General features: G+C 43.9%; 1 pseudogene; it reads left to right on the top strand.

The window, feature by feature from the left end:
• The first annotated feature begins 503 nt into the window (after nt 1-503).
• Nucleotides 504-5,003, top strand: LOC147446955 (uncharacterized; annotated as a pseudogene).
• The last annotated feature ends 3,511 nt before the right edge of the window (nt 5,004-8,514 follow it).

The following is an 8,514-nucleotide window of genomic DNA, read 5'->3' as shown; positions in this document are numbered from 1 at the left end:
AAGCATACCCTACCCAAAACACTGAGAGAGAAGGCCATGCACCTCCCGAAGCTCCACAGCCTAGTACTAGTATGTTTAGCCGTTTCATGGAAACATTAGGTAGAGCTACTCGCTCGGAACCTGATGCAAATGAAGCACACGGAGGGGGTGGGGAAGTGGACTCTCCTTTCACATCGCACGTGGACCCCACGCCCCCAAAGAGTGTCCATGTGGATATCCTGCCAACTTCTTACCAAGAAGGCCCTGTTGAGCTGCCTCCTTCAGAAGTTCCCTCTAGAGTACCGCTAGTGACAAGTAAAACCACGGGGAGCAACATTGCTTCTACCTCACAAGAAACCGTTAACACATCGACTCTAGAAGGATGGTTCATTAATGATCATTGGACATACGACCTCCACACTGAGGTGTTGACGGATCTACACTCTGGTCACGCCTACCATGTAGGATGGATAGAGATTGTACAATCCACCTCTAGTGCCACGAGCATCGAAGATCAACAGAAAATGATCTGTAATGTTATCCATGGCATTATTCAATCAGAAAGGCAAAACCGAGGGGTAAATATACTCTCAACTGGCCCCATGAGATTTCTGGATACGAGCAAGGCTCAACAGCCTACTCTATCACAAATGGAGACTCCTCTAATGAGCCCCATGGACCCATCTTACGTCATTTCACCTGGGGTCTCTATGCAATCTGAGCCTCCGAGCGAAAACTTTAGCTTCCCTAACTTGGCTCAACCCTCTATCAAGGAAAACACAGTGCTCACTCCAGGGATAAGCCTGACAGAGAATGTACCGATGACATCTACGGTTAGCGCAGTGCCACTACCTAGTGTCGTAGTACCTAATATGGGGCCTCGACCATATGTGCCTCTAGCCCCTTATGCACACATGGCCCCCACACCTCCAATTGTACCACTTGCTTATGCTCCTCAAGTGCCGCTCCCTAGCCCTTATCCGAGTGGACCTATGCCCGGTTATGTTCCATATCCTGCATCATCCACACATATGCCAAGACCGGTACCCGTCCCTCTCCCACATATGATTCCAAGAGTACCTCCACCAGCCCTACCTCCTCACATAGGTGACTTGGCAGCGTTTGCTCAAACCATAGGTCGATCTATCGCGGAAAATATGTGTCACGCATCTGATAGAGAGCCTAGAAGTAAGGCAGTACAAATTGCCAAACTCACGCAGAAATTCAATGGGGACGAAGATGCTAGGAAACACATTGAAGTGTTTGACCAAGTATGTGATTCCTTAGGGGAACGCAACGAACTACATAAGTGCAATGCCTTAAGCTTGACATTAAGTGGGAAGGCTGGAGATTGGTATAGGACCCTAAGGGTGGACGAGAAAACAATCTACCCTACCCTTCGAAGGTTGTTTCTAAAGGAGTACATACGAGAAGGTGTGCTTTGGGGTGTAGCATCTCAGCTACAGAAGGCCGAACGTAAGGAAGGAGAGTCAGTAAGGGACTTCATTAGTCGTCTAAAGCACTTAAACTCTCGTTGCCCTGTAAATGAGCGCTTCAACAATAACCAACTACTTGATCGATTCATTCAAGGGTTGAGGAATGAAGGAATCTATAATGGACTAGTGATTAGAGGTATCACAACCTGGGAAGATTTCACTGCCAATGCAATCCAATTAGAGGACAACTTGATGATAGCAGGCATGAGGGTGTCTACTGACACGCGATCCACTAGCTCACAAGCCATTGAGTATGAACCCATGACTGCAAAGCCCATTGCCAATGAGCCAAAGGTATTTGAGAAATTCTTGACAGACCTCACCAAGGCAATCCAAGAGTCTCTTAAGGATAATCGACCCCCTCAAAATAGTCACATGTATCCAAGAAGGGAGCAACAATGGTGTTCCATTTGCTTAGGTCCACATAGCACTAGTGAGTGCCCTACATTTAGAGTAAAATTTAATGGAACTTGCAATGCATGTGGTAGGTATGGTCACCAAGCTAAGGATTGTTTAATGATCAAACGTATGATGGCAAATAGACCACCTGTAGCCTGGACGGATGCGCCTCGAGCTCCTGTATTGATGCCTACTCCACCTGTTGAGCAACTACCGCAACACATGGTCCCTAGATCTCAAAATGTTGTACAAGCTACACCGCTACCACCTCCTGTGCTAGGACCGCAGCCCCCACATCCAAGAGTCGCCCCTATGAATCAAGTGGGTTGCGAGCCATCAAATGCTTATGCAGATGGCTGTAAGGAGGAAATAGACACTAGTATTGCCTACGGACTTGATACATTGGAAGAGTGTCCTATATACTACATGGAAGATTGTTGGGGACAAGTCAAGCCGGTTTATCAAGCTGCTGCTCTCGCATCCAGAGGTCAAAATATCAACACCCAGGCTAGGAGGCCACCTCTTCAATGCTACGAGTGTGGTGGACCACATCGAGTAGCAAATTGCCCTATTAGGCTGCGAAAGAATGCTTCACAGATGCAATTGAATCAAGGGAGCACGTCTGCAATGCCAATACTCACATGTAATCGTTGTGGCATAGATCACTTGATTGTCCAATGCCCCTATAACCCAAATGCGCCTAAAATCACACCCCTAAATTTGGTCGAAATTGCTAGTGTGACATCGCCAATACCACCCGTCGCACCCGCTTATGCGATTACACGGTCCATGCTTCAAGGGCCAGGACATATCCTCGAAGAGAGAGATACCGCGTCAATTATCCAAGCAAAGAAAAAGAAGACACGAAGGAAGAAGTCGAAGAATATGGAAAATTCAAAGCCAAGTTCCAAAACAAACATAGGAACAGGAGATGACCCCGTGCATATGAATGACCTCGAGGATGATTCAGATTCAGTCGAGACAATGGAGACTAGAACCAATACCACAAAGAGAAAGACCGACACAGAAAACCGTAACATGGAACCAAATGAAAACCGAATAAGAGAAAACCATAAAGAGCCTCTGAAAACACCACAAGTGTTTCCAAATCCAATCCAAGACCCCCAAGATAAACCGTAGGGGCAAAAAGGGAAGAATCGTAAAAAGAAGATTGGGACGTACCCAAACCTAGTAGACGAGATTAAGCAGGTGAAACATCTAAGAGGTTTAGTGGAGAAGACTCAAAGGAAACTAGAACCAGAACCCATGCAGGTCAAAATTCATGACACAGTGTTTCCCACGCAAGTTCATCCACCCCACATGAACCATAGACCGTTAGCCATATCTAGTATCATCCAAGAAGGGAGTGAGGACAGGACATCAGAAAGTGAGCATACACCCTTCTTGTTGGAAAGGATGTTTAACGAAGGAATACCTGATCCCATTGAGGAATATGAGATTCCATCCTCACCAGTTCTTAGTGAAGGACCTACACCTTGCAAAACGCCAATGAATGTTGCCAAACTAGTGGACTTCATGTCTTCTGAGGTCCGAACCACGATCATAGCAAAGCTGTATGGAGATCCTGAGTTATTCCTTCCACTTCGAGCATTCCTTAACGGAGAGCTACGAACGGGATTACCGCAGTTTGCGCAACCAAATAGGCCTGACTCGATTATGATTGATGAGGAAAATCATGTGCAATCACTTGACTTAGATGGACACGAGTCTGTGATTGAGGTACCCATTAACGAATTAGGGCAGTATTTTGAAGGCGACGAGTCTAATGCGACCCTACTCATCACTACCAAGGGATTAACTATAAAGGGAATTCTTGATGGTGGTGCGGGAGTTAGCATCGTTACAAAAGATTGTTGGGAATCCATGGGAAAACCCCGCCTCAGTGTTACTAACATTGTGGTAAAGATGGCAAATGGTACCATAGCCACACCAATGGGGATGCTCAAGGATCTTAAGATCAAAGTTCTAGGACACAAGGTACGACATACGTTCATTGTAATGGATTTCTCTAAACACCTTATGTCATATGAAATGATTTTAGGACGACCATTCATGAGGGAAGCACAAATGGTTCACGATTGGTCTAAAAATCATGTCTATTTGCAATTCCAAGACTCTGTCCTTAGAGTGGATTTGGTGACTGGTAAGGTACACCCCTTAGGGAGTAAAACCATTATTGATCATCGCTCTGACACCACAGTTCCCTCGGCCCCACTACAATATTGTTACACTTGTAAGAAGGATACAGACATTGGCCAAGATTCTCCTTATATGGATATCCTACCTGGGATGACTGAGTCGGACAATGTGGATTGGGTACACCTAGCTGCAACCATAGACACTTGGGGAAATAGGGGGACGACCTGGGTAACACCTGAGGGGGATGAAATGCCTATACCCTTAAATATGCTACAAGCAATGCATATCGCTTCTGACAAGACTCATCCTAATGTAACGAAGAAAACATACAAGTGGGTCCCTAAAGCTTCTTTAGTGACCATAGCTAGTGCTAAAAAACAGAAGCCTTGTAAGAAACGTACCACTCGCTCCAAGAAAAGTAAGAAAATGTTGCGATGGATCCCTAAACGACTATTGGAAGCCCAAGGCTACTATCAAGGAAATGATCAAATCTGGGTGCCAAAACGTAGATTGTGCTCTTACCTATCACCTGACCCAAGTGAGCCCAATCCCGTAGCTCCAAAACGAATCAATGATCGTGAAAAGAAAAAAATCACAGAATGCTACACACCCGCTCCCGAGCTAGTTTGGGTACCAAAGAAAGAACGATTTGTTCCACCTAGCTCAGGAAGGGGGGAGTCCCATGAAGATTCTAGCTCATCATGTAATACATCCATAGAGGTAAAAGCTTCTACACCGCCTCCATCTATAGTAGTGGACCTCCATGAAGCTACAAAAGAATCCACACCTCCCAGTGTTCAAGAATCACCTGATGAACCACTTCAAGTTCAATCCTGGGAGAGTACCTTACCACCCTTGCAACTTGACGAGGCACCTAGGGTAATAGAAAACTACTGGCAAAAATCCTCACCTATTACCAACTGGAACAATTGGTTTCAAAGGGTCACAAGCTCATTTCAAACGGTATGATCTACCCAAGGAAGGGGGGAGTGTTTGCTGACAGTCATCATTCATTTGTTTCCTTCTCAACCTTTTTCCCTGACCTCTCAATCTCCGATCTTAGGGAATGTATATATATAGCCTTATACTCACAAGAAAACAAAAATAGTAAAGAGCAAGAGCGCCTAGCAATGAGAGAGCACCCTATCAGATCTTACATATAAGTCCAAATTCACCGTGTCAATTCAAGCAACACACAGAAACAACTCTTATGTTTTAAAGGCCTAACCAAATCTATCTGTCTTGTCAGAAATGGCTACTTCACCAAAGGCATGCACTTCTATTTTTGATGAAAGGTACCCCTTGTCTTTTCAACAAGTGTTCTACGTATGCTACCATATACTTTCTTGCGAATGGGATTTGATAGAGAGCCTTGCATGTGAGAGAAATTTTGAGGAGTTAGAATGGCTGATACGTCTATGGCTAGCTAGTGATCCCTACCCAGTAGCGAATGTGTCTCCAATGGCACATGCTTATTCTTTTGCACAAGATGAGTATCCACGCATCACGAGGTTCTTGATTAGCATGCTTGCACAAGAGGATGATGAAGAGGAACTAATAGAGACCGAGGAAGACTATGGCCTCACGGACAACGATTTTATTTATCTAGATGATGAGGATAGAGGCCTAGCCTTAGGGTGGCCAGTCGGTTTATATAATATCCTCTTTCCTTGATTCTAAAAGGGGTGACAGATAGGTAGGTTAGGGGTCTAGATTGTGTTTTGAGTTTGTTTTTTAGGCGTTTTAATTTTTTCCACTGATGTGCCTCCTGGAGGTATTCCTTTTGTTTCCTAGTGTGTACAGGAGCGTGTTGCTATTGATAGGATTTGGACCTTCATGGAACCTTCAAATCAAGCACGACCATCGACACAAACAGGTGTTTCTTGTCCATTAGCATTGCCGTTATCTTTTTGCATCCATGTTTGTCTGCCTTGATTGTGATTGGTAGCATAATATTCAGCGCATTTGCTTAGTATCAAACATTTAATTCAATGTAATGTTTTGTCATAATCACTTGTCTAGGTTTAAAAATCAAGCAGTCCGACTAAGCTAGTTTGACCAAGCTAGGTATTAGAAATATTCTCTTAATACCATGGGGAATGCCTTCCTAATAAGCAATGGTTACTTAGGTTCTTAATCCGATTTAGGCAGCATTGTGTGAAATGTACTAGGGCTTTCTAGTGGGCTTGACCCTATTGACCTTTAGCTTAAGTATTATAAAGGGAGTTTACTAATGTGATGAGCCTGGGGAGGGTAACAGTGTTATATGACCACCCAAAGTTACAAAATTTAAATGTTGAAAATGAACAAACAAAAAATCAAAGTGCTACAATGTAAAATTTTAAGCTGGAAGAGAAATCCTGGCTTGAATTAGTACTTCACTCACATGTATTGCCTATGGTACTAGAGCCCTAGAGGTTCCCAGTGTGGGCGCTTTTCCTTGAAAAGCAAAAAACCCAAGGCATACAAAATAAGCACACACATCATAATTGAATCAATGTGAAAAGACTTTGAGGGGTCAAAGAAAAAGTAATCAGTCAGGCGATGATTTCATGAGAAATTCCTTTTATGGCAGCTTAACTACAAAGTCTTCTGGATATAGCCTCTAGTCAGCCCTCGAACATGAATGCTTGGCTCTCGCGATTAAACAACTTAATTGACCACTGAAAATTAAGAAGCTTACCCATGGTATTAATATTCGATCTCTAGTGCCTTTCGACCGTCAAATTAGCGACCCCAGACTTGTTTAATTTTTTACCTTTACATCTGTTTATGCATTTGATTTCATTGCAATTTAATGTTCATTGCTACCAAATTGTTTGAAATTCTTTTACCAATCAATTTGTCTACCTAAAACTGCATATGCTTTTTAATCACTTATAAGAATGCAATTACTGTGCCAATGTTGTTTGATTTTGCAGTGACTGAAGAAGGCTAAGGACATTCATCTCAAATGCTCTTCCACCTCGACGAACCAGCTTCAACTCAATAGCTTCCGAGGACGGAATCTACATCAGGAAGGGGGGCATGTTAACCCTCACGGCTCACGGACACCCCATCACCTACGATGGACGCGTATTATGTATTTGGTAGAGTCAGGTACCGGGCTTGTCGGTCCAATAGGGAAAGGTAGAGTGATCGTCGATGAGAGGCGCACTTTAACTTGGACATTCAAGGGATTAGTTCGTTAAGCATGGGCGCCCAAGTGTGAATGGGGTGAGCTCCTATAAAAGCCAACTAAACCTAATTTTTACTCATTCTCTCATTTGTGCAATTGAAGAGTGCTCTTGCTCCATCTCCATCTTCTTCTTCTTCACCTCCTTGTGTGTGTGTGTGAGAGAGAGAGAGAGAGGGAGAGTGTGTGTGCGATCGAGCATTACGAAGGCACGACGGCGGCGAAGCGGTTGAGCGCGGCACAACTGCAGCTTCTTCTTCATCGTGGCGAGGAATCCACCACGAAGGCGAGCGTAGAGAGGTGAGTGACACACCCTTTGTTTTCTTGAGCTTACTAGTTTAGGCTTGTTGTGTGCTTGGAGCCGTTTGTGGCTCGCACGCGGTGTATCGGCAAGTCCCTTGCTTCGACAGTGCGGCAAGGAGCGCACAACTTTGAACTCCAAGAGTACCTCAAATGCCTCTGACTTTGCCTTTCGAAAGTAAACCCATGTCATTCTGCTGTAATCATCTGTGAATGTGATAAAATATCGACAACCATTCGGCGTAGCATGATCACAAGGTCCCCAAATATTTGAATGAACAATTTCCAAAGGACTTTGGCTAATTCTTCCCCTGTTTAGAAATGGTAAACAAGATTGCTTTCCAAATTGACAAGCTTCACAAACATGATCAGAATTCAATCTGTCAAACTTTGGTAATCCACGTATAATGTGATTTGATTGCATATGCTTTAGTCTTCTAAAATTGACATGATCAGTCCTCTTATACCATAACTCTGCCCAATCATCTTGAGTGGCTGATTTGTTTGCATACATACCGCTGTGTAAACATGGATCTCCAGCTTCCAATGAGAACAAGTGACTTTTATTTCTTCCACATGCCAATATCTTGCCTGGTCTGCCTTTGTGAAACTCCTCTATGAAGCAGCCATAACGATTAAAACGGACTTGCAACCCTTGATCTGTCATTTTGTCCAAATGATGTTAAATTCTTTGCGATTGAAGGAATAAGTTTTTCTAATCCCCGGGTGCCCTGCACTTGGACTATCATGAAATTCTCCAATGCATCACTTTCCTTGAATTCTTGATCCACTTCTTGTAAGCTTCTACTCCTGCTTGGTATGTTTTATGTGCTTCAACATTCTCTCTGTTTGGTGCCAAACCAACCTCGGGACACTCTTGTTCACCTGTAATGTAGTCCCATAAACCTTTGCCCATGATAAAGTTCTCCATCCTGTAAGACCATATGTTGTAGTTCTCTCTGGTCAGCTTCTCTCCAACAATCTGTGTGACTTGAGTTGAACTCC

Source organism: Adiantum capillus-veneris, chromosome 11 (assembly GCF_014529385.1).
Source record: "Adiantum capillus-veneris isolate H3 chromosome 11, ASM1452938v2, whole genome shotgun sequence".
Lineage (NCBI taxonomy): Eukaryota > Viridiplantae > Streptophyta > Polypodiopsida > Polypodiales > Pteridaceae > Adiantum > Adiantum capillus-veneris.
The sequence above is the reverse complement of the archived record's forward strand: the minus strand, read 5'-3'. Positions and strand labels throughout refer to the sequence as shown.